The 26,509-nt window shown below is 34.2% G+C and overlaps 1 long non-coding RNA gene and 1 other non-coding gene across 2 annotated transcripts; one reads left to right on the plus strand and one right to left on the minus strand.

The window, feature by feature from the left end:
* Nucleotides 1–7,978: 7,978 nt before the first annotated feature.
* LOC144704463 (uncharacterized) lies at nt 7,979–9,951 on the minus strand. The gene is made up of 2 exons (XR_013581818.1): nt 9,553–9,951; nt 7,979–9,477 (listed from the first exon to the last, which is right to left on the minus strand). It is a non-coding gene; the product is annotated as an uncharacterized LOC144704463 (long non-coding RNA).
* An 8,696-nt stretch (nt 9,952–18,647) lies between these two features.
* LOC144705045 (U6 spliceosomal RNA) lies at nt 18,648–18,750 on the plus strand. The gene has a single exon (XR_013581952.1). It is a non-coding gene; the product is annotated as a U6 spliceosomal RNA (small nuclear RNA).
* Nucleotides 18,751–26,509: the final 7,759 nt, after the last annotated feature.

Below are 26,509 nucleotides of genomic sequence, written 5' to 3' on the forward strand. Positions count from 1 at the left end.
TGCCCCTTCCTTATTTATGCATTACTTAAGGTTTTCTCAAAGACCCATAAAGTAAAATATATCGAGCGATGCCCATATGATCTTATGGGTGTAACCCTCTAGGCCCATGTATCATTCTAGTTAATAACTTTAGTATCCCAATAATAATTATTGGCCAACCTTAATAATTAACTATATCAACATATATATGAATTAACTAAGGATCGATTTAACCCATTCGATAGGTTAAGTTTCTAGCCCGTAGGGTGCCAAGCTACACCTTGTCCTCTAGAAATTATGGAGTAGTCTTTTAACTCTCTCATGGAACCTTCCTGTCATCCATTACCCTACATGTATAATCTGTCATCTGTGCGAGACTCTTGAACGACTTAGGGTATGGTTTATCATCAAACCCTAATCTGTCATTCAATTAGTATTGATGCGTAACGGGGATCATTGGATAACTCTCTCTCGAATATGCTCAGTAACCTGGCAAGGAATTTTTCTAGATCATCTTCACTTATACTGAGGGCAGATAATCCCCTCTTGACTACTTAATCACCTCCGAGCTATGACTTATTCGAACCCCATGATTAGAGGCTCGTAAGTTGTAGTCAAAATGTAGTCATCCATTCACGAGATGCCCTTGGTGGCTCAAGTCAGTGGATCATTTATAAAACAATGACATGAATCAACCTGATTGACGTTTTGGTATAATATCGTCAAGGATTCATATGGATCAATTCAGTGAACCCTTTCTCCAAAGAGCAACTACTATCTGTCCTTGGTGTCGCCATACTAATAGCCACATGATCAGACATACTTATCGTATACGTAGGATTAGTTAGTGGTATTCTATCTGGATAATGCCATGTCCGTCTTGACTATCCATTGAATAAGAATATTTAGAATACATGTTTAAAAACTAGTGACTAGTGTGCTATGATCTCATCATAATTCACTAGGTCATTGCACGTATTTATAAACTTCATTATAAACATCACTCTGGAATTATAATAAACATAATATTTTATTCAATGAACTTAAACAAACATGGTGGTTTGATTGGCTCGATGGCCAGATAATATCCATCAGTTTGATGACTGATAATAATCTTTGCAAAAATTTACATCATACACCACACAATTTTGTACATTCAAAGGCCCATTAATGTGTTTTTAAAAATATGTTGAAGAAGATATATTATATTCTTTGCAATTTATATTATAATACATACAGATATACATATATATAATCATTGTTGTAAAATTGATTTCATGATTATGAAATTATTTTCAAAACTATTTATTAATTATTAAATAATGGTTATAAGATTATCAAAACTTAGGGCATTATGTTCAATATTTAAGAACAGTAGGTGTTATATATGCTCATGGTATTGTAAAAAATATTAAAATTAAAAATTACATTTGCAACTATTGGATTCCTCTAACTAGATAACAGTTATAATGTTGTGGGTAGTGGAAGTAGTATATAATATCAATGATGTAGATAGAATAGTAAAATTCTACGAAGAAGGAATACGAGGTTATTTATTTATCTAATATTAAGTTATTTTTACTTTTAATAAGATGCAAGGAGTTGATTGATATAAGTATTTAGTTTAATAAGAGGTGATAAGAAGAATGAGAGAGATAGGAAGGATTACTTACGATAGGAGAAAGTGGGTAATATAAGTTGAGTTATGGATCAGATAAGAAGAATAGATATATATGTATCCTTAGATTTTAAGAATGAGAAAGATATGTAGTAATACATGAATTATATAGTTTAAAAGATGGTTAAGTAGATCGCTAAGAATAATATATTAGTTAGTCCACCCAACTAGAAAGATAAAGAGAGGAAAATAATCAATGAGTAGATGAATTAAGAGGATAAGTAGATAATTTTAATTGAAAATTTAGGCTTTTTTATTTATGATTACCTTAGAAGGATAGTAATATGATTTTTATAAGTAAATATCATTAAGAAACGTTATTAGTATTTTTTAATAGAAGAAAATTACAGGAAAATAGGTATGTTTCTTAGAACGTCCCGATGAGGATACAAGACAGAAATAAGATGAAAACATAGCTTCACTGAATAAAATTAAAATTTAAAAAATATGATACATTTATTGATGGTTTGTCATTTTGATCATGCTAAGATAGTTACCAGATCTACCCTGAATCGAGGAATGGGGGTGAGGATGTCGTATTTCCTAGCTTTGGGGATGTTGATCCTCCTTTTCTCTCTTCCTTGATGAATCAAATTTATCCCTTCCTAGATCTTCACTAAAGCCACCCTGAGCTTTATGCACAATGATGGAGCTGTGAAAACCCCAAAAAACACTTTAAGCCCCTAAATAGTAAGTAGAGGCAATCCTAGGTTAATAAAAGAACTAGATAAGATAGTATCAGATATTATATATATATATATTTATATCTCCTAGATATAGCTAAGGATTATACTAATATAGGTAGTGGAAGAGTAAATAAGATCACTAAGATGGATATATTAGTAATATAATATTGATAGAGATAAGACGATATTTATTTTTACCTAATAATAAATTATGTTCTAGGTAGAAGAGAAGTATAATCATAATGATTATTATGATTAAAGTGGATGGTGAAGAAGAATGTTATTCTTAGTAAGATGTAAGGAGTTACTTAATAAGGCTATTTATTTTAATAAGATTAAAGAAGAAGAAAAATGAAAGTATAAATTGAGAGATATAACCGCGTTGTGCAATGCCCTTGGCTATTCTCCATCCTACTAGCACGAATCGTCATTGCCCTAACCTCTCTCTAGCACCATGCAGAGTTTTGTGAGCAGTTAGGAGGCCTCCCCAGGCCGTTAATGGAAAGGGACGGCCCTGGGGTTCCTCCTAGGCCATCGGATGGCTTGGCGGTCCCCAATCCTTGGCTGAAAATCGCCTCTAAGACAACATCGATGAGCAAGGGTGGAGATGGATGGAACTGCACCTGGCCATCCGATCCCCCTCATTAAGGGTTCAACGGCTGCAAATTCCCCTTATCCATATGGTGCACCCTCGTCCACGTCAGCTTGCCTGGTCAGCCACCTCATCATCATCTTCCTTTCTGATTCGTCCATCGAATGGGTCCCACAATCTTTGTCACCAATCACAGCCAATAGGACGGTCTGAAAGAAAGAAAACAAGTTAAATAACATGGACCGTCTGATCTTCCTTATGGAGATTGGATGATCCTGAGCAACACAATACTGATGAAATGACCAATGATGATGGAGGCTTCAGGCCGGGTTGGCTTGAAGCCTGATCACTCTTTCTCTTTTATTATGTTATGTTAGTGGCTCGTTGGGCCGCAATCAGTATTGTCTGTTGGCAGCCCGGCTCAGTCCAAAGTTGAAACAAGGCATGCCATATCAAAAAATTTGAGAAAACTCAACACTATAAAAACCTGGACTTATATGGCATATAAATATAACAAAAGATTTCCTTCGCATGCACGCACTTACCTCTCCCATGGACATTTTGGGCCTACTATTGGGAATCTGGCGGCCTGTGTGGGTTCCGTTGTGAGTGTGCCTTGGTGTTGCGTCATGTGCAGCTCCTTGCTCACTGCGGGTGGGCATGAGTGCCCTGCATTCTCCCGCCTGTGGATGACTCAGGTGTTACTAGGTTTGGCTCGGCCCTAACTGTCCACAATGAACATTTTATTTATTTATATATATATATATATATAAGTTTTCTTTATTTCTCCTTCTCTCTTATTTTATTCTTCATCCTTGAATTTACTCATGCAATAACATAGATGCAACACTTAATAGAGCATTAACTGCATTATATTTAACAAAATTTAAAATATATTTTTACTAAAAATTATTGGGCTTGTAAAATATGTAAAAAAATGACATTAAAAATGCATTGCTTTATCACTTGCTCTATTTAGTATATGAGATGAAAGTTCTTGCTAAGTTGAGGATAATACACATGAAATGATCCCAAAATGACTTTAAACTATGTATGATTGCATACCACATTTTGGGTCTATCAATAACATCATGTCACCTTCCTGACCAATCTTTCACATCTGGTCTAATAATGTTTTATTGATATTCTTTCCCCTCTATTTGAATTCTCAATCTTCCCATTCTCTTGAGGATTATATGGAGTTTTAATGCGGTATCCCACCACATATGTCTTAAGGATTAAACATAATTCAGAATTGAAGATATTGGGCATCCAGCTTGAAAGAATATGTTATTGTATGAAATTAAGGACTACTCTATGAATATTTAATTTTCTGAGAATGTTTTCAACCCTTAGAGATATGTAGTTTATCCCCACAAGATGTATTCATGTCCATCATAATTGGGCAAAGGACACATGTAGTCCATTCCACGCACATCAATATCTATCTCTGAATAACGAGATGAAGTGGCATTCCATCATTCTGGTTCCAATTCACCACAACATAGAGAATTATTCTGGATATCTAAACTGAAAAATGGTAGATAGACAAGGTTTGGAGATATAATTCCTCCTGATGACTCACTACAAGAGCTCATCTAGAATGAGGTAAATTGATAGAATAAGAGAAAATTTATTTATAGAGCATGATCTAAAATGCCCGTCTATCACTTGTTATTTTCTCTTTTTGCAATTTATTTTTTATTATTTGTTAAGTTTTGAAACATTTCAGTTACATAGCGGTTTACTAGGTCTGCAAACGGATTAATATGTTTGGGGTTCATAGAGTGGGCTACAAGAATGAATTGTTTATTAATGGGTAGCAATTAAATACAAGGAACTGAAAAGAGTGGGTCAAATGACATGGGAATATTGGGTTATTGAGGAATGGAAGTGTTGGTGGGAGCCAACCCAAGCCAACTTAATAACCGACAGAGAACATGTTTGATCTGGGTGTTTAATTCTGATTAAGTGGCTTGAAATTTTTCATATTTATTTGAATTCCCTGGCCTTCATTTATTTACCCTGGGATACACTCTAAAATTTTCAGTCATTGAGAGATATTTAAAAAACAATGTATCAGAATATACCAAGTTTAATATGGTTAGAGCAAAGTTGCATTTAAATTTTAGGATGGAATTGAAATGAATAGTTCAAACTCTTTCCTCAGTGAACCTAAGAATATAATAATTCTTTGTACAATAGATGATACATTATCTTGAATACACTGATGATGATTAATTGAAACAATTGTTACTATTTGGATCACCTACTTCGTTTTGAACAGGTATATAAAAAGTAAATATGAATATATAGATGGGAGTTTAGTATTTGATATCCATTCATAAAAATATATAAAATGATATATTTTATTTTGTTTCTGTTTTAGATTCCTATTGAAAAAGATATTGGTTTTTCTTTATGATGATATTAAATTTGCTTATAGAGTCCAGATTTTATTCTATTTAATGTTATGAATATTTGAATACAGTTGGAATATCAAATTAAAAAATTAATATAAATCAAAACCTTTAAAGTCCAGGATTTAATTTTTTTATAGTTTAATATTTTATAAGATGAAGGTAAGATTTTCACAGATGGATCTAAAGAATAGTGTATATTAAAGTTATGACTAGAAAACGAGTGTGGTGTTATATGCATTTATTTTGACAATCAAATATTATTTACTTTATTCTGAGTGGTTAGCCTCTTATTTATCTCGATTGGATATTTAGCTTCTCAAAGTCAATCTAGTTAGATGAATAAATAAATTTAATGATTTTTAGATTATGGTTAATATATTAAATGAGAAGCTAAAAAAGCTTCACTGAAAAAAAACCAATGAAGGGATTTTTCAACTGTTTTATATTTACTGGGACATGAAATATGTAATTAAGTTTTGATCTTGCAATCAAACTGAATTAATGTTTAAAATTTTTCTAAATCAAGATTCAGAAGGGATAGTTACCATATAAGCACTCCAATATCTCATTATAATAACAACTTTTATGGTTGGCTACAGGATACTGATGAACTCAAATTTTGGGTGTGAATTTTTTATCAATATCTGAGTTAATCAATAATAAAATATAAACTTTTACTCATAAATAATTTTATTAATTACTGATGAGCAAGGGTGGGATCAACAGGGAATGTATATTAGGCTTTTAATACTCTTAAAATGATGATTCAAGAGGGATGTGGGGGATGCATATAAATAGGGGATTTTGATGTGATGAATCCAAAGTGGTGAAGGGTAATAATAATTATATTATAAGTATGATATGAAAAATAATATAATGAATATGTAGGATGATGTGGATAGATCAAATAAAAATGAGAGTGTGAGATAGATAAATATGTGAAGCGAAGATGGATGTAGAAGATTAGTAAGATTATGGGATCATGAAATGGGTGAATGGATTTGAGTGGATGTGGATGGCTGATGATGAGATATAATGGTTGAAGATAAATGATAATGATCTAACCAAAGGGTGTGATGGAATAATGGATACATGGGTGTGACATGGAGAAGAGGATGATGGACTCGATGATTTAGCATTTTGGAGGAACCTTAGTCTCAATAATGTTTCTTCTTTTCACCAGTATTTTAAAATGTGACAGCCATATCCTCATATACGTATTGTATTCAGGTTTTTATAATATATCTTAATGTAAAAACTAGTTTTTATACTTGATATCTGAAAGAATAACTGGGCCTTTTCAAATTAAATGCAGCTGTTCCCTGAGGTAATGATGCATAATACCCGAGGTCTGTCCAAGAAGGTTGTTCAGTTTTCTTAACTTCACATTGTCTTCAGGGGAGTTGTGTTTAATTTTAATCAAAATAGGAACCATATATAGATCTATAAATATGCTCACTTTGGTAAGATTGTCGCCTGCATATAATAACCAACATCCTCTTGCTTAGAGATGTACCTCCATCTGATTACGAAAAATCATCAGCTTAAAGGGTATGTCGGTAAGGTTGTAAGATATATTAGCGGAAGAAACCCCATGTAAATGAGTACAGAGCCCTTACAATATTGGAATATTGTTCTCATGTGAAAAAGTCTATTTTTTGAAAATTCATTATGCCATAAAACATGTGGAACATGTCCAATTAATATAACAGCAAACATTTAAAAAGATGCCTATAGTACTTTGTTTGGTAATTCAGAAAAAAAATTAAGAAATTTTGGAAAATAGTTAACTCAGAGTAAATATAGATCACTTGAATAAACATACCACAATTTATTAAACTTTCCTGAACGAAAGATTGGTCAGTGCTCTCATATGTTATTTTTTAGTATAACTGTTGAGATATACATAAAAAAATAAAACATACATAAACATTATTTATACATGTATATAAACATGTCGAGATTTATAACAAGAAATGTATGCACAATAATGTTATTCGGAGTAGAAATTGGAAAAAAAATTCCATTAATAAATAAAACTTCCTTTTTAACTTGAAAACACAATATCCTATTAGTTTATTTTCAAAAAGTCTAAATATTCAAGCATTAGACCTATATTTTGATTCATATTCGACCATTATTATATTACGATAATAGAAGTATAACCCATAGTTTGAATATTCAGATAATGAATTTATCTGATAGACTATGAAAATGAGAATTAATTTTGAAAAGGAAAGAAGTTATTACTTCTATTTCAAATAGGGATTATACACTTTTGTCTGTTGTTAGCATCACTAATAAAAGAGGGCCAGCATGTCGATTTTTTTCCATGATTTTTTTGTGAGGTCTTTCGTATTGGTCTTTTCCTATTATCTCTTTAAATGCCCTTAACATATGTGTCGGCGTTGTGTACGAATTGATCCTCTATGTATGAGTTATTAAGCCAGCTGAGGTATATCAAATTAAGGGCCTTGATGAATGAAACTAGGCATCTAAGATTTTGTGTCATTGATCCAATATATCAATCTTACATAAACATATATTGATGATTAAGGCTGTCTCGATGGGCACTGCTTATGTCAAAAATAACTTATTAGTTGACAAAAATGAAGAAAAATGACAAAAAGACAGTCTAGGAGTTAAGTATTAAGAAAAAGGAAAACATTTATTGTATGGTACAATGATAAAGTTGATAGCTGCGTGATACCATAAAATGTCTCAGGCTAGTATTGGGAAGCAATAATGGGACACATAAAACCATGTAATGTCATAATGAAATTAAGTAATGGATATTATTAGTATTATTATACAGCAAGATATGCAACATGGATTGGGAAATAGTAGGATGGGGGAAGTTACAGTAATTAAATCATAATGGGGAGGAGAAGTTACAGTAAGTAATGGATATTATTAGTATTATTATACAGCAAGATATGCAACATGGATTGGGAAATAGTAGGCATACTCCCAAATTAATTTCTCGCACTATCCAATTCAGGGGAGGAGACGGCTAGAGAAGGCAGGAGAAAGATAGATATATTGAGATAGAGATAGAGATAGATAGCAATAGAGAGAGAGAGAGAGAGAGAGAGAGAGAGAGAGAGAGAGAGAGAGAGAGAGAGAGAGAGAGAGAGAGAGAGAGAGAGAGAGAGAGAGAGAGAGAGAGAGAGAGAGAGAGAGAGACAGAGAGACAGAGAGACAGAGAGACAGAGAGACAGAGAGACAGAGAGAGAGAGAGAGAGAGAGAGAGAGAGACAGAGAGAGAGAGAGAGAGAGAGAGAGAGAGAGAGAGAGAGAGAGAGTGAGTGAGTGAGAATGAGAGAGACAGGGAGAGCGAGTGAGATAGAAAGAGATACAGAGAGATAGACACACAGATAGAAACAGAGAAAGATAGATAGAGATAGAGACAGATGGAGGGAAAGAGAACAAGAGACGCAGACAGAGACACAGAGAGAGATAGAGAGAAAGAGTTAAAATGAGAGAGAGAGTGTGAATGAGAGAGAACACGGGAGAGCAAGTGAGGGAGAGGGTGAAAGAAAGACAGAGAGAGAAACAGAAAGAGAAAGAGAGACAGAGATAGAGATAAAGACAGTGAGAGGGAGAGAGAGCAAGAGACGGAAAAGAGACAGAGAGAGATAGATAGAGAGAGAAAGACAGAGATAGAGATACAGACAGTGAGAGGGAGAGAGAGAGAGCAAGAGACTGAGAAGAGAATGAGTGAGAATGATGCAAGATGTCGTCGGGACGTCGTCTGAGCGATACCGAAGATGATGGTTCGGTGCCGATGAATGATAGTGGTATCGGACAATGACGGTGGCGTCGTTCGACTGGAAATCCTAAACAGGGATGTAACTACGATGCAATGCGTGATGCGCCTCGGTGTCCTCCGTGCAAGTGCCGACTAGCAGGAGGTACCGCAATCCGAGCTCGATGGAATCACTAGGTGATGGTAGGGGTGACCTCTCGAGCCTCGTCAGAGGAGACATAATAACTGCGACGCCAAACGGAATCAATATGATGGGGCCCACATGTGACGGGCGGGCTCGGCCCGTACCGGAGAAGACGCTCAAGATTTCGTAGTTCACGCTCAACCTTCCTCCCTCACCTATATCTAACCTGAGCGCGGTGGAGGCAATCAGAAACTATACTGCAGAGAATAATGTGACGGGTGGGCAGAGAGGGACGACGTACCTCGTGGGTGATATCGATGGTGAGAGATGCCGGAGAAGGGACCGGCAAGGTATGACAGCCTCGGCTGGAGGGGGCAATCTGGATTCGGCGGAGGGAGAGGGGGCGGCAATATGGGGCACCGAGGGAACCAGACTTCCCCGTCCGTCGGCAAGGGGATCCACCGTGGCAACGGGTTGGTGCGGATGTAGACCGGGTGATTCGGTGTGCCACATCGGCGCAGATCGGAGAAGACAGACACCGTCACAAGGTATCACACACAGGCTCTTGGACGACAGGAAACCACTCCAACGGTGTCGTTGCAGCGTCGGGATGGGGCACGGGGTCTCGGTTCAAGGAAGTGCACCCTGGCCTTCCCGCTCAGTAGGACCGGCAACCCCGGAGGTAGCCCGGTCAAGGGAGTCGACCCGGCGCTCGATCGTCGGCTTCCTGGATCGGGTCAAGATGACGGCTATCGACGGCAAGCCTCCTAGATCGGGGTCAAAGATGCTGACTGCTGTTCCTCCATCGCGGTCGGCGACCTCCCTCGGTCTGGGTTGGGTTGTTCATTCACGGCGACAGATCTCCTCGATCGGGGTCGAGGAAGCTGGTCGTGGGTCCTCGATCGTGATCGTCGTGCTGTAGGCCGCGTAGGCGAGTTGCACAGACAAAAGCCCAACGGTCGAGGAGAGGGAGGAAAGGCAGCGCTGATGGAGGTCCACTGCGTTTCCCTTCCTCGCCTAGAGCCTTCTTTCTGGCCACATCTGAAAGAGAAGTTGAAAGAATCATATTATACGGTAAAATCATTACAAGTAGATCATTTCCGGTCATATTTCTTTCACTTATTGTAATACGCTGATGTGGTTTAGATAAACCTCAATATTGTTACCTTAAAACTCAATATGTGAATGTATTAATTTCTGTGTATTTAAACTTAGTGTTTAAGTTTTATATTAAACAATGGATTTTATTTTTAGGTGATAAATTTTTAACGTTAATTGAAATTTACATATTTTAGTAGTTTGTGATGAAATTATTGTTGTGGTAAACTCTTCAAAATAATTTTTGAGCAAAAGAGTTTTATTATATGGATGTTGAAACGCTAAGTTTATAAATTGATTTGCATATACAAATATAAAACCTCTACTCATGTAATCAAATGTTATAACGAAAACTCATTTCCCCCTTTCCAATAAACAGAATATTTAAACGCATATGTAAAGATGATAATCATTGCTTTATTAACATACGTAATCGCAAGTCAAAAAAAATGGATGATTTAATGTATTTAAACTCAACCAATGAATAATATTTCTCGCTGTGAGGGTCTCACAAATGTCAAATAAGGGCCATTTGGTGTATGCTATGTAAGCATCTTCTGACCTCCTTTTCCTTAATTACAGTTCAAAGGGAGTATAAAAATATCAATCACCAAGGGCTAAGTCTTCATATTCACATTCCTTTTATGATTAGAGTTGTGTTGTAGAAAAGGTAAAACCATGTGTCTTAGAAAATGTAATTATGTCCGTATTGACTAGGAAATACATCATATATACACTGGCACCATCGATCATACAGGATGGTATTTTTTATTTATGCTTGTGTTGAGCTTAATTACCACTGCATATCATTAAGTACATCTACGATTTATGTTCACAAACTGAACTGAAGTATGCACTTGTAATGTTACAAGTAACCCGTATTCGTAAATGATGGCACCTATATTATAAGTGCACAGCTCCATCCTCAGCATATACCCCAAAGTCAGTTAAGGTCGGATATTTATGTTATCTTTCACAAATGCTAAGTTTATCACTATCTTAAATGCATGAGTAGACCTTTGCCTTTTCTACATACTTTAAAAGATGTTATGCCAACTCTATTTAATGGGTACCATACAATACCTATATATCACATATCTCAATGTGTTAGTAATCATCATTTATGCATGCAGGTTATTCAAATCATTCATGTAATAAATTACATATACATGCCTCTAATTCATGCATAATCTTTCATACTTACACATCTTCAAATGATATAAAATTCGTCATGAAAATACGTATAAAAGTTAGTTATTATCTCCCATGAACTATTACGGTGTTTCTTGACTCTTAGTATTTATCTATATATTTTCATTGTCTTTGGTAATAATGATGTATGGAATTTATAATCTCTATTATAAATAGGTATTTAAGTATTTTTTTTATCATTGAGGTGAGTACAGTGGACTATGAGCATGAGGTGGGTTGGTGAGTCCCAGTTTGTAACTTAATATGAGGGTGTTAGGTGTCACATAGAGATCTAACCCTATGCTGCACATCTTAAAGAAAATGAAAGATATATGCTGTCCAATTCTGATAAAGATTTATTTATATGCGTAGTAATGTACTGCCCATTTTTTATTTTGATAGTGATGGACTCCGACTCATGCAAACAATATTGAAAGTATATGCATCTGTAATGATATTTCATATGCTTGTTAAAAGCCTGAGATCTAGGTGAATCTATGTAGAGCTATAAATGGAAACCATATCAGGAGATGGTACTAAATAAATGATAGTGTGACGTTGAGGTCCATCACGAAATAGAACTTTTCTTGAACTAACAATTTGGACTTCTATTCTTTTGAATTACACTCTTTAAAAATAGCATAAATTTTGAATAAATGACATTATATATTTATGTAGTGATTTGGACATCCTTCCGCTGGGTGACTAAAAGACCTGTAATCACAATGTTTGTTCCACTTCCTTGTTTTAATAAAAAATCTTCTTACGTACAATACTTTCTAGCTAAGAAAATTATACTGAAGAAAATAATTGATTAATACAAGCCCGTGGTTATGGCCTAGATATACAGAAAAATGTCGATACCATGTTATATTAACGGGGTTGAATCCCGGGGTAAAAACATGTGATCCACGGTGCAAAATTCAAAAATTGAATAGAGGGTCTGAGTCCAGTGTGAGGGTCAGGAAATATTGTTTAGGGAATGATTTACATTGAAAATCATGAGAAACTCAAAATAAGGGGATACAATGGCAATTTATGTTATAGATCCAGAATCAATTGAGAAATGATGACAACTTAGAATTATGGTATTGAATATGTTAAAATGAGTGATAAGACGATCCCTATTTTTTTCTTGATTTTATTTTATTAATCTGAATATTAAGGACAATACGTGGAACATACACTAAGGAGAAACAGTACTTTAACCAAATTTAATTCTTGGTCATTATAAAAATAGAAAAGCTTATATCGTTGTGATCCAATGAAAATGATTAGCATCCCAAAAAAAGATACATCGTTCATTTCTTACTAAAAAGGATACAATGCAGACATTCAATATTGAACATTATAAGGATGACTCAGATTGTATGGATGTATGTGATAGTAATATTCTTATCAACAAAATGATACTTTCTAATCAGATGGATAGTAATATTCTTAACTCTTTTGTCCACATTATTGTCTTCATAATATTAAATCGTAAGAGGAAGCACAAGGCTTGGCCATGGAGACTTCGTAATTGGTTTCTGGCACTAGTCGAATGAGTGATATTGAGAAGGAAGTTTCAGTTCATGGACACACTTGCGTTTCTTATCTCGACGATTAAAGAATAACTATGGAACAGAAATACATCACTATAAATATATTTCAAAGGGCCAGTAGCCTAATCTTATTCGATGCAGAGTGTCAAACTATTGGAAGAATTCAACGAAAGAAAGATATGACAAGTTCAGGGAGCCGTGTCGGTCTGCTTGACGCTCTTGAAGATAAAGTTGTTTGTGCAGTCGACGCTGCTCCTGAGGACGGCATCCCATCTCCCATCGCAGTTCTCCTTGTACTTGTAGAGGTAGGCCGGCCATCCGTCGTTGTAGTAGAAGCGGTAGCTTCCCGTGTATATCACGTTGCAGCACTGGCGATCCCAGCAGGGGACCCAACGCCCAGTACAATTAGGGCCTTCGTACATGTTCAGCTGGCTCGCCTCTGCAGGAGAGCTGCACAGGACTAGCATCGCAACGGCAAAGACAGCCGCTAAGGCAACGACACTCTTTCTCGAGCAGGCCATCTTCTGCAGAAATGTGATTTTGATGAAAGGTTGTGGTGGATGCAGAAAGGATTTATACTGATGGCTGAGCAAATCTCGCTGGTTCTCCGATGGCGTGTTGATATTTCTAGCTCCCAAAAGTTGACCAAATAAGCGAACCCCATACACACGCCGTAGTCTAAAACTTCACAAACACGACTTGTTCTTTATAAAAGAATATTCGTGTTAGTATAGATGCTCAAAGGATGGATATTATATTCTAACGATGGAACGAACGAACAACACCGTAGAGATCCTCTATGTTTCTCTGAAGACCCATTCATGCGAAAGATATTCTCTAAATTAAGAATAAAAAATAAATTTTCTAACAACCGCCCCGGCTTAATATCATTCATCTCATATGTCATTATTTTTAAGTTACATCTCTATTGTCTTTGACCTTATCGTTATAGCTACATGTATTTTTTTGACATTATCGTTATAACTTCATGTATTTTTTTTGACATTATTGTTATGACTTCAAGTATTTCTTTGAGTTTATTGTCTTTGGCCCTATCGTAATAACTTCATTGTTTAATAGTATGGTATTTCTGGTAGAATCACATTCAACCGTCAAAGAAAAACACGGACGACCAGACATCAATTTCGTTGCTGAGGATGTTGATATCTATTCGCTCTTTTCCGCTGGGATATACGTTTCCGATTGCATCTGGAAGCTCAACTGTCTACCATCAAATAAAACCAAATTGAACTGCAAAGAACTTTGACTTTGATATATCTGGCGGGACTTGGCTGCCGCCCGCAAAGCAGAGACCACCAGAAGAATTACGTTCAATGATCGAGACCACCATAGAATGAACAGGTCTGAATGCATTTAAATAGACCTTGAAATGTTTCATTCGTGATTCACCATAATACGGTCCAAAGTGGAACCCACCATTGGACCTAATAAGCTCGACCAGCATAATGTTAAAACTGGGTTGACATTGACAGAAGTACAAACACTTAAAGAATAATAAGGAAGATAGCCCTTATTCAGCGCGGGGCTCTTAATAGCGAGTACTACACTGAAAGATAAAAGTTCGTTTGGAACAACAGCGAGAAATTCGCATAGAAAAGCTTAATCCTGGACATTCTTTCTGACAGTCAATCTTTCGACTTTTGGGGAAGATCTCTTTACGCTTATCTTGGTCGAACTAATCCGTGGGATGAACTCTTATCTTGGTCGACTCGATATTCTCCATGTCCTGTTATCATTTCTTACATCTCTATCGAAGCGTATTGCTCCCAAAGCATCTCAAATAAAACCAAAATTGTGAATTAAAAAAAGTCACAATGATGCGAAACAGATAAGTATGTCGGATATATCTGAGTTTCATGGAGAGGTGAGTCGAACAAACCTATGTCAGCTTTTAGCTTTATAAGTACGACTTCTTGTTTAACTTTATACCTAGACATTGGAATTACAAGATGGGGAGCTGCCGATTCGTCCATGGAAAGTGCGTTAGCATCTTCTAGTGTCTAAATGTCCTCCCGTATAACGTCCCAGCAGTGGATCATCCTTGGATTATGATACATTTATCTCTAGTTTTTCCCAACCAAGGAACCTATGTTTAGATTTCTAATTATATTCCAATTTTCACCCCTCCATATTTTCTGGGGCACACCTCCGAATATTTTGCAATTGTGAATATTATTTACTTGTAATCTGAGAGATTCTTCCGAAAATAGTACTGATGTGAATAATTGTTATTTTATGGATTAGTGAAGAATCACTTATCATCTGCGGAAACAAATATTTTGGTATTATTCACGTTTTTACAAATCATGTGTACAGAATCAGGATACAATTCCTATTTTAAAAAATAAAGCAATCTAGATGAAAAAGACTGGGATAAACAATAACATAGAGAGAGAGAGAGGAAGACAGAGACCAAGAGAGAGGGAGATCTCGGTATCTGGTATCATTTTTTTCACGGCATCCGGGTATCTGGTATTGTTATTTACTTAACGATATCAGTTATCGTTAGTTGTTATCCACCCCAAAAGCTTAATCGGTTATCAATACCCATGATCGTTATAGTTCGCGTTTATTGATTTGTTGGATAACCGTTATCGCGATATCTGATTAATGAATATTGGACACAGATCCGGATAAACCCATGCCGAACCGAAACCGTCCGTTGGGGAATCATGGGTTTACTTGCACCTCGGTAACAGGTACGGTACAGAGAGCAAACCAAATAAAAAGCAGGACCAAAATAAGACGGAAAAGATATTAATGACTAGTGTTGCTGGGATTCAAAGTTGAGTCGTCTTTAAAAATTAGGATCTATGCGGACTACGCATTATTAGTGGAATAGATAAGAGTTATGTCCAAAGGGCATATCCAAATCCCCCATGATTGTTGTAATTCATGGGTCCACTCATAGAGGACGAAGAGACATGTGCTCGGAAAGTCTTAGGGAGACAGAAATTTGAGCAATAACCTACCCATTTAGCTCAACTATTTCCTCTCTTATTATATATTCTGCTTCTTGCGATCCTATTGGATATGGCTGTTGTGGTCAAGCTGGTTCTCGGAGCAATACTTCTAGATAAACTTCGAATTAAGATTAAAAGCAGCATAAAATTTAAGTAGTTAAACCGAAAGAGGGAAGGGCAGGTCCAAAATGGCACAAACCAAAATAAATTTCCAGCTGTAGAGTAGTGATTCGGATCAATATTAAGCAGTTACTAGCCTTCATGTCTATTCAATCAGGACACGAGGATTCATGTCTTATTTGACGAAGTCACATTCTTGATAAAAGGAAAACGTATCAGGTTATTCAGGGATATGTGTCGGTCTGCTTGACACTCTTGAAGAGGAAGTTGTTGGTGCAGTCAACGGTGCTCCTGAGGACGGCATCCCATCTCCCATCGCAGTTCTCCTTGTACTTGTAGAGGTAGGCCGGCCATCCGTCGTTGTAGTAGAAGCGGTAGCTTCCCGTGTATATCACGTTGCAGCACTGGCGATCCCAGCAGGGGACCCAACGCCCAGTACAATTAGGGCCTTCGTACATGTTCAGCTGGCTCGCCTCTGCAGGAGAGCTGCACAGAACCAGCATCGCAACGGCAAAGACAGCCGCTAAGGCAACGACACTCTTTCTTGAGCAGGCCATCTTTCTGAAAGATGGGTCTTTGTGGGAAGAAGGTTTGTGGTAAATGTACCCGTGTGGCGATGTGTATTTATAGTGTTATTGTCCTCCAAAGTCCTAATTTTCAACGGCGTGCCGATATTTTGAGCGCTTAATAATTGACCAGAACGCCAAACCCCGTGCACACGGGTCTTAGTAGAGCGTATACAAATTTGTCTTGTTTATCTGGTTTCTCGTATTTTGTTCGTCGGCGTATTCAAAGATATTTCGGAAGATATGGGGAGCAAAGTTATACTTTTGTACAGCGATCAACGGCGGAAATCAGTTCAACGGCAAAATATGCTCACAATTTTTTATATTGTATGTAAAGATTATGGTTTCCCTAAGATTTAAAGTCAATTCAACCGCGAATCACATGACATGGCCGTTTAGCTGTAAGTCAAACAGAAATCGCTATTATTTACAAGTCCGAATGTTTCTTTCTCTCTGTGTCCTCGCAACTTATTGCACCAGATAAGAAGCAATTTTTTTCCCCCTGGGTAGCTGAAGATAACGTCGCCCAGTCTGGTTAATTCCTCACGGTGAGTTGTTCATGAATCCCATCGTAGTGGAAAAAAGTGTTAGTATTCTTTACGTCCATCTTGATATTTCAAATACTAATTGTGGTCCAATTGTACATATACACAGTACTTGGTTTGTATATTCAAGCTATATTCATAATAAATTGTTCATATTCTTCCTGTCAAGTACGATTTCTTTTTAGCAAAAACCGCCCAAATGTCGACCGGGAATTTTAATGCGAAATTGGCTATCTTTAACGTCAAATATGTACACTGTACAGTCACCAGCACTGGGTAAAATGTATGAACAAAGATTTAAAATAAAAGCCAGGTGTGTGTTTGCACGGAAGAAAGGTTTATTGTAGAATGAATTTAAGAAGTCGAAGTGAGTCTGAACAATAGGGCAAAATATTTTGGACCACAAGCGGCAAGTAAAAGAGAAATCGCTATTATTTATACGTTCGAACGTTGCTTTCTCCATGTGTCTTCGCAACTTATTGCACCAGATAAAAAGCAATCCTTTTTCCCCTTGGGAAGCTGAAGATAATACCGGGCAGTCTGGTGAATTCCTCAGATGAATTGTTCATGAATCCCATCGGAGTGGACAAAGTTTCAGCGTTTTATATGTCGACGCTCATATTTCAAATACTAATTGTTGTCCAATTTTAAATATACACGGTACTTGGTTAGTATATTCAAGATAAATTCTTTGTAAAATGGTCATGTTCTTCTGTCAAGATACGGTTTGTTTTAAGCAAAACCGCCTATAATGTTGGCTCGGAGTTTTAACTCAAAATTAGTTATTTTTATCGTCAAATATATACACTGCATAGTCACGAGCAATGGGTAAAATGTATGAACAATAATTTTAAGTAAAACCAGGCGTGTCTTTGGACGGAGATAAACTAATGAAAACTGAATGGAACAACACTGACAAAAAAAATTATAATTTATGGATCCGCACCAGGTCAAATATGTGAATTGAGAGACAGATACATTTACAATATTATCAAGGGAAAAATATATTTACATGTATTATTTGAAATAAAATCCAGTACGGAAGTAACGATATAGTGCCTCTCTGTTTGAAAACTGGGCACAATAGAAAACTCCATCTACTTTATATACACCACAATCACATTATGGTTTATGTAACTGTGAAGAGGGGACGGGCACTACTGGACGTAAGATCTTCCATAAATGGGGCTAAGTTGACTAATTTGTTTATGAAACACCAATGAAACCAAAAGTAGTTTAGAATAGAAAACAAATTTCAATATATATATCTGTTTCACTTTTATCAACTATAATTTTTAAATACCGCTTGATTCGTTTGGATAATAAAAGGTGATTTCAATGCTCCTAAGCCCCTTCGGGGACATCCGATAAAATTAGAACGATACAGAGAAGATTAGCATGGCCCCTGCGCAAGGATGACACGCACAAATCGAGAAATGGTCAATGCTCATAACAATAGTTTTCGAATATTTTGTAAATTTTCTTGGATTAATTTCCATAAACAACACTACTCTAAATTAAGTATATGGTTTTCATGAAGAAACTCATCCTCGGTTTTTTGAAGTACAATTTTTATCATTTTTCTATAGAGGTTTTTAACTCGTTTAAAAAATACCTACAGGGACAATTGAAAATTGTGTGAAGAAATTCAATATTATGTGTTAAATAATATATTTAACACTACCATAATTAAAAAAAAACATACAGCTTGCTATCAATATTCATTTAATTTATTTAATAAATCAGGTATAATGTATACTATATCTTTTGAAGAACATAAAAATATATTTATTGAAATGAATATTAAATTCCAATATACATGTACTGCACTTATTTCTCTATGATAGTACACACTTATAAATAATAGATTTGCATGGATATTTATAGGGAACCTTAGTCTCAATAGTTTCCATCACATGTTCATCATATTTCAAATTATCTTGCACTACACTTTGATAGAACACTAAGTTAGATTATCTCATTATTCATTGAATGCGAGGCCATATATCCCAACAACACAAATTAAGTTAGATTTTTGTAATATACCCTAAGGTATCTCTGATGGAATTTGTCGGTTTTCAAATTTAATACACGTATCCTTTGAGATAGTCGTCTATAATAGCTACCATATGGGTCATGGTTTCGTAACTCCGGGTTTTGTTCTGTGTGGTTCTGTTTAAGTTAATGGATATACGAGGATATTTAGGCACATATCTGATGAGAAAGATAGTCAAAGGCTATTTCAAAAGTGCAAAGAAAATTCAACATCCTTATTTATAAATAAATTAAGCATATATAGGTCTAAAAATAGAAACAATTTTTTATGAATATAGTCTGAATATGATTGCTAATAGCCTCATGCTTACACATGGTCCTCCAGCTGCTTGAGCAAAAATCATCAGCTTCTGATGTATGGATGTACGGGTATAATAATATTGCATTCTTTTTAAAACTATCCATAACACCCGAACAATCACTTTTAGCTTGCTTTCACCATCCCTATTTTGAAGAGCTGAGTTCAGACCTCTCTTTAAACATTGAACGCTTAAAGGATGGCCATAATACACACAGTCATGGAATACATCCACGAATGCTACACAGGCCATCATTCAAATCATTATATGGATAAGATGCCAAGGTGAAAAAGTGAAGTGTTAGTCCAATGCGAAGGGCAATAAATATTATTTGGACAACGGATAGTTTTACAACAACTTACAAATCTCAAAATTAGTGGAGAAGGGGAAGATTTCTGACATAGATCCTGAATAAATTACAAAACTATAGTTCCATAATTATTTTATTTTACACATATGAATATCAGAGGTAAGGGATGGACCATGGAATAATGAGAATTCTTGAAAAACTGGATATCATCTAGATAATTATAGAAATAGAAAAACATCCTTATTTCGTACTTGAAAAAATCAACCATGATGACTATCATTATTGAATATTATAAAGATGACTTAGTTTTATGTATAACTCTGTCTGTATAGAAATAAATTTTTTTTTGGGGAATATTCATAGTTGAAATATGTTGTCCATTTTATCAATCCCACATGTACTGTATTAAATTTCACTTGTTTTTCTTCCTTTATTAATATCAAGTAATCTGAAAATATCCGTGCTAAATACAATTTTTTTTTTACAAATAGAATTTTACTACAGAAATAGTGAAACATTGAAATTATAACTTGTATTGTTTCTTTACGGGGCACTTGAAATATAGTACATTATTAGATAATTATGGGTGTCATGTGCTTAATCAACAAGATGAAAATATTTTCTTCCGTTAGTATCTTAAAATGAATTTTCAGCATCTAAACCATAAAAATATAAAACACCTAAAAGAATATACATTTATGTTATATAAAATATAGAAAAGTGGGTAATGTTTGTAATTTTTTTCCTTCTATATTAATTTATTTGATTCGTATTAAGGTTTTATTCAAACAATGCAAGTGTTTATATGCACAGGATACAACTATTTATTTGACAGTTGTACAAATATCTACTTATTTTGCATAGGGGTAAATAATATATTTTTAGCCAGGCTGTGTAACTGCTCATATTACTTATAAATTGTTTTTCTTATTCTATCCAAACATTGTACCTTGTTATTTAAAACTCAATATATTCCATCCAATACCATTTCATTCTTACTAACTACGAGTTTACGCAGTTAGTGAATTAATGAGGATTTAGACAAATAAAGTATTAAAATTAAGTTAAATTACTGACTTGTTAAAGACATAGCAGGTAATTATAAATTCGAGATACAAACTAGACACTATATATTTGATGGCTTTGGGTTTTTTATTATCCTTAGCTGGAAAGAATCCTGTATTAAATAACAGAAGATGAAATTTATGCAGAAATTAATTAAAGATTGCATTTTACTTCATTATTCAGTTTTTTTCTTTTTTTCATATCATTAATCATAGAGAGCCATCTCAGTAAAGCCAATGATAAGACCACGTTGTCAAACTCCGCTAATGCTATATTTCATATAGAACACTCAAATTTTTACGTGTCGTGATTCCATTAACTTCATGTTATTACATATACAATTAAACCATAAGGTAAAATATTGAAGAACTGCAGTTCAGTACTATACCACTTTTAGCCTAGTACTATGGAGCAAACCTTCTTGCAATGTATAATATTTCATAATAACCAAAATTTTGCATTCAAGTCAAGTTTAGTTTTCATATGAGGTAGTATGTTATTCAACTATTCACCGCTGTTATGCCAAGTCAGAACGTAGACTATTTAACTAACACTATGTATTTTAACCTAAATTTTTTGATATATGTTCCTACTGTGGCCAATGTTTTTCTTCATCATTCTTTTAAATGTTATCAGTTTGATGCGGACCGAAGATTTATATTTCATTTTTATTTTAAATATTTTATAGTATTACTGCTGTCAGTTATTTTGTTTATCTAATAAATAATGCTTCTGGAAATATTTCATTAGTTAGGAAATAAATTTAGTTCAGAAAACTTGATGTAAACTCATAATATACAATCACTTAAAATTTGAATCAGAATGGTCAATCTACTTTACGTTAACTCAATTTGATAGTCTTTGGGGATGTGTTTAATATTAACCTGAATTTTTAACAATTATTCTATTCAACCCAACTATGTTTTTTATCACCTTTAAATCCTGTAAACTAATATTGTTAAGGAAATCTCAGTTAAGGGTCAATTTAAGTCTCTGTAGTTTTTCCTTGTATAAATTACTAATTCATAAAACGTGAGACTAAGTATCCTCACTTCCATAGTTAATTGAAATTTTTATAATATATATATATAAATGAACCTGTCATGCTATACCTGGCATTTAAAAGTTTAGGCACATATTCCCTGAGACAGTGATACATAATAGTTAAGTAATATAAAGTAGGATTTTTGGGTTTTCTTTACTTCAGGTTTCTTTCAGTTAGATTGTGACTACTTTAGATGTAAACGTAACTGCCTATAAACCTAAGAAAAGGATAATTTTGGTATGATATTTATCAGAATATAATTACCAACAGCCTCATTCCTGGGCATGTATATCTGACTGAGAAAACCATCAGATTATAGGCTATGGATGTCAGGTTATAAATATATCAGCATATGGGACCACAAGGCAAGGTGGAAAAGTATCTATTTATAAAGGCCTTCACTCGCAAATGTGATAGTATATTATTATCTTCATTTAGGAATTAAATTTAATTTATTGAACTCATTCTACGATAAACAATATGGAGAATTGCCAAGTAATATTAATAAATTTGAAAGATGATGCCAAAAGAGACTTTTTATTAACTAAATACTGAAGTTTTTTGTATATAACAAAATTAAATAGTTAATAGAGAATCCAAGACAACATTCTTAATATACTTCACAAAGACAACCATTCATACATACTCCTAGACACACTAGAATGCCAATTTCATTCAGCACTATTGTATGCTGTATTTCCCAATAAAACTGATGATCAATAAATATCAACAAAATAAATAGTATCCTAATTATTACATATACATAAGCCAGTAAAAATTTAAAACGAGGAATGCATAAAAAATACTGTTATCAAGGTTATGAAGTTTAATTTTTGATTTGAAAACACAATATTGTATTAAATATTTTATGAAACATTTATAAATATTCAATCATATAATATATAATTTTCAATCATATTCCATCATAAATATATTAAGAGAACATTAACATGGTCTATAATTTTAAGTTTCACATAAGGAAGTCATCAAACATTACTATGTATTTCACAACTATTTTACAAAATATAGGAAATTGTGTTTTTGATTTGACAATGGGGTGTTATCATTTGATGTCCTGGCTATTCCTGAAGAGCTAGCGTTCAGTTTTTGAAATATTTTCAAGCTTATGTTTTTTTTAGAGATGATGTAGTAAATATAAGTTTAAACACCCGGTTTTACCAACTCTATTTGAATGGACAAGTGCATGCCACCCTTTATTATTTCATCTCTATATTAATACACAAAATATTTAAGTGCAAGGACAATGAAAGAAAATATATCAACTACCACCATGAGTATAACTGGGACAAAAACAAAGTTTTTTAATAAACCCTCTATAAAAACTATATTCACAACAGCGACAGTCCACGGGTATATATATATATACACATGAAGAATCATTATGCCATAACACATCCGAAGAATTTCAAAATCACATCAGTGAAAATATTAAAAACACTACCCCAATAGATATTTATGTCATATCTGTAATATTGAAAATTTAGATACTTAGCACAAAATCACAGTTAACTGAAAAATTGAAAAACACTCATTAATAGATATGCATCGGTCGGATAGCCATAAACACACATTCTTAGAAGAATTGCTAGAAAGTATTAGGTGGTTGTTGGATATGTTGTATTTGTCAATAAACCTTGTAATAAATAAACACGAAATAAGAACACACCAAGAAATGAAATTCCATACACTATTATCAATACAAAATAATATTTTTTAGGTTATCAAATCGAAGGCACTCACTGCTAATATGGAAGACACAAAATTTAATTTTAAAACAGAGTGCTGTATTAATATTTTTGAAAACAATTTTAAATATTAAAATAGCATTTTTTTTCGAAGTGGTTTATCATATTTAGTAGTTAGTATATTAAGTTGACAAGAGTATATATATTTCTCACTATTTGTTCGTTGTCAGCCCTGTGATTTAAGAATAGCTATCAGGTTGAGTTCTTTTCCAAAATTTCTATCCCTTTCTGTTTATGCTAACCTAAAAGTATTTTTAAATTTATGAATTTTACAAACATGATTGTAGTAGTTTTCCATGGAAATATAAATACCCTAATGTACTTGAAAATATCAGAAAAAGAGTAAAGATTATTCCTTCCTTTCAAGCAAGAGGTTAGACTAACTCTTTATGGGTGGAAACAAATATGCTTGAAGCAAGAGGTTTGTAAGGGTATGTAACTAATTAGACTGAGTTTTTTGTTATGGGATTAAAATAGAGTAACTCTGGGGTGAAACTTTGGGTTCCAAAGGAGGAAAGGGCCTCATATATATAGAATTCTGCCCCGATGAGCCCAAAAAGGTGGCATCCAATTATACATTCGAAAGGCACTTTGTGATGATTTTGTCAATATTATCTCCATGTTTATCTGGGCTATGTACTGGCACGGAGGCGGAGGTTAGGGGTCAGAGATTGGTGCTCCTACCCCTCGTCTAGATCACCAACACAGGCATTGGGCACTCTACACAATCTTCACTATTTCCTCCAGAATTTCAACTCATAAAATATGTAAAAAAATTTAAAGATACAATACAGATACCTATATATTAAATATTACAGTAATGTAAGCTGTAATCTACTAATATCAAGTTATTCATCATATGTTACTATAAATATTCACTCTTTATTACCAATATTATTAGTCCCTCTATCTTCTATTTACCTTTCTCTCTTTATCTATATGGTTAATTAAACTAGATTCAATAGCTGTCTATTTCTATATCTAATTAATATACAGTAGATAATCCTGATAATCCCGATTCTCTTACCTAAGGCTCTTAAGTTTAAACTTTTAGGGTATATAAGTATTTCTGTATCTAATTCATCTACATATTAATCAATATAACTCCTTATTACCTTAATCATAAGTAATACTTCCTTTCTTATTTATTCTTCTTGTTCTTACCTCTTAAAAGACCAAATATTTTAATTACTTAACTTCTTACATCATATTAACATAAAATCTTAATCACTACATAGTTAAATTTTAACATGCATCATTATTTCATCCATCTCCTATCTTAAGTATACCTTACTATTGGTTAAATATGCAACCTCCTAAATCCTCTTAATAGTATTTAATTATTCTATATATCTCTCTAATATTCTATACTTCTTCCACTACCTACACTAACATCACCCTCACTGATAGTAGCATTAACTCATTTCAAACATCCAACTTCTTCATTAGCTTGAATATATATATAAAGATACAAACGATATCTTTATTTTCTCTGTCTTTCTCTAGGTTTCTCTCTCACCATTGACTTTTCATCACATTACATATTATCTTAGTTATCTCAGCCATTAAATATTACCTCCCACCTACACTATCTGCATTATCATTTTTTGTTCTCCTTAATAAATAATTCAACTTTTAAAGGCCAGTCCTGCGGCGATGACCTATCTCCTTCATTACATTTGAGTGAGTTTCCTATAATTATAAAATTTAGTTGATTAGTACAAGTTAAAGCTACAATGACACTAAAATTAACATCCCTATTTTCACTCATCATGGCCATGAGACCACTAGACGGGAAAGCAGGTCTTTAGCTCTAAAATTGTGCACTTAAGAAGTTAGGTTATTAAAGGTTCTGGTATTCAAAAAGACAGTTCTACAGCCATAATTTTGCTTATATAGAACGAGTCTTGATTATCTTATGGGCCTCAATATGATAGCTTTTTATATCATAATTTGACCATAGAATATTTATAGCCCATCATGTGTATCCAAGCCCATCTTTAAAGCATGTGATTTTTGTTATTTGATAATAATATGCCAATGCTCATGGTGTTATGTGCAAAGAAAAACACTAATATTGAAAGATTAAATGTTTTCAATGTACATATTGCTATTTAGATGCTGCATAGTTTTTTTTTAATGAAAGAACACGTAAGTAGTTACTCGTACGAAAGGCAAATATTGTTTTTAAGGACGAGCAAGAACAAAGGGATCAGAGTCTTTCATGTTGGGTTAAAATTAATTTTTTTTATGAAGGCCTCCACTTATGAATATCCACCAATCAATGATATTAATGTCATTAATCGTAAAAATTCGATAATCTAATCTATTTTCAATTGAGTTTAATAAATAAACCAGTGCTTTATGAATATATGAGGATTGATATGATTAATTTATCTGATAAGACTTTTAAATATAATAATTCAAATGTATTTGATCAATCAACGTATATAACTATAATAATTTATTTTAATAACAGGTGACAGGTTATCATGATTTGGGGAGTTATAAGTGTGCAGGGTGTTGTGCCAGTCTACTTGACGCTCTTGAAGGGGAAATTTTTTGTGCACTCTATGCTGCTCTTGAGGACACAATCCCATCTCGGATCGTAGTTCTCCTTCTGGCCATGTTGCAGCATTGGCTATCCCATAAGGGTGTTGAAGAGTTAAT

The sequence above is a fragment of the Wolffia australiana genome, chromosome 6 (genome assembly GCF_029677425.1).
Source record: "Wolffia australiana isolate 7733 chromosome 6, ASM2967742v1".
NCBI classification, from domain to species: domain Eukaryota; kingdom Viridiplantae; phylum Streptophyta; class Magnoliopsida; order Alismatales; family Araceae; genus Wolffia; species Wolffia australiana.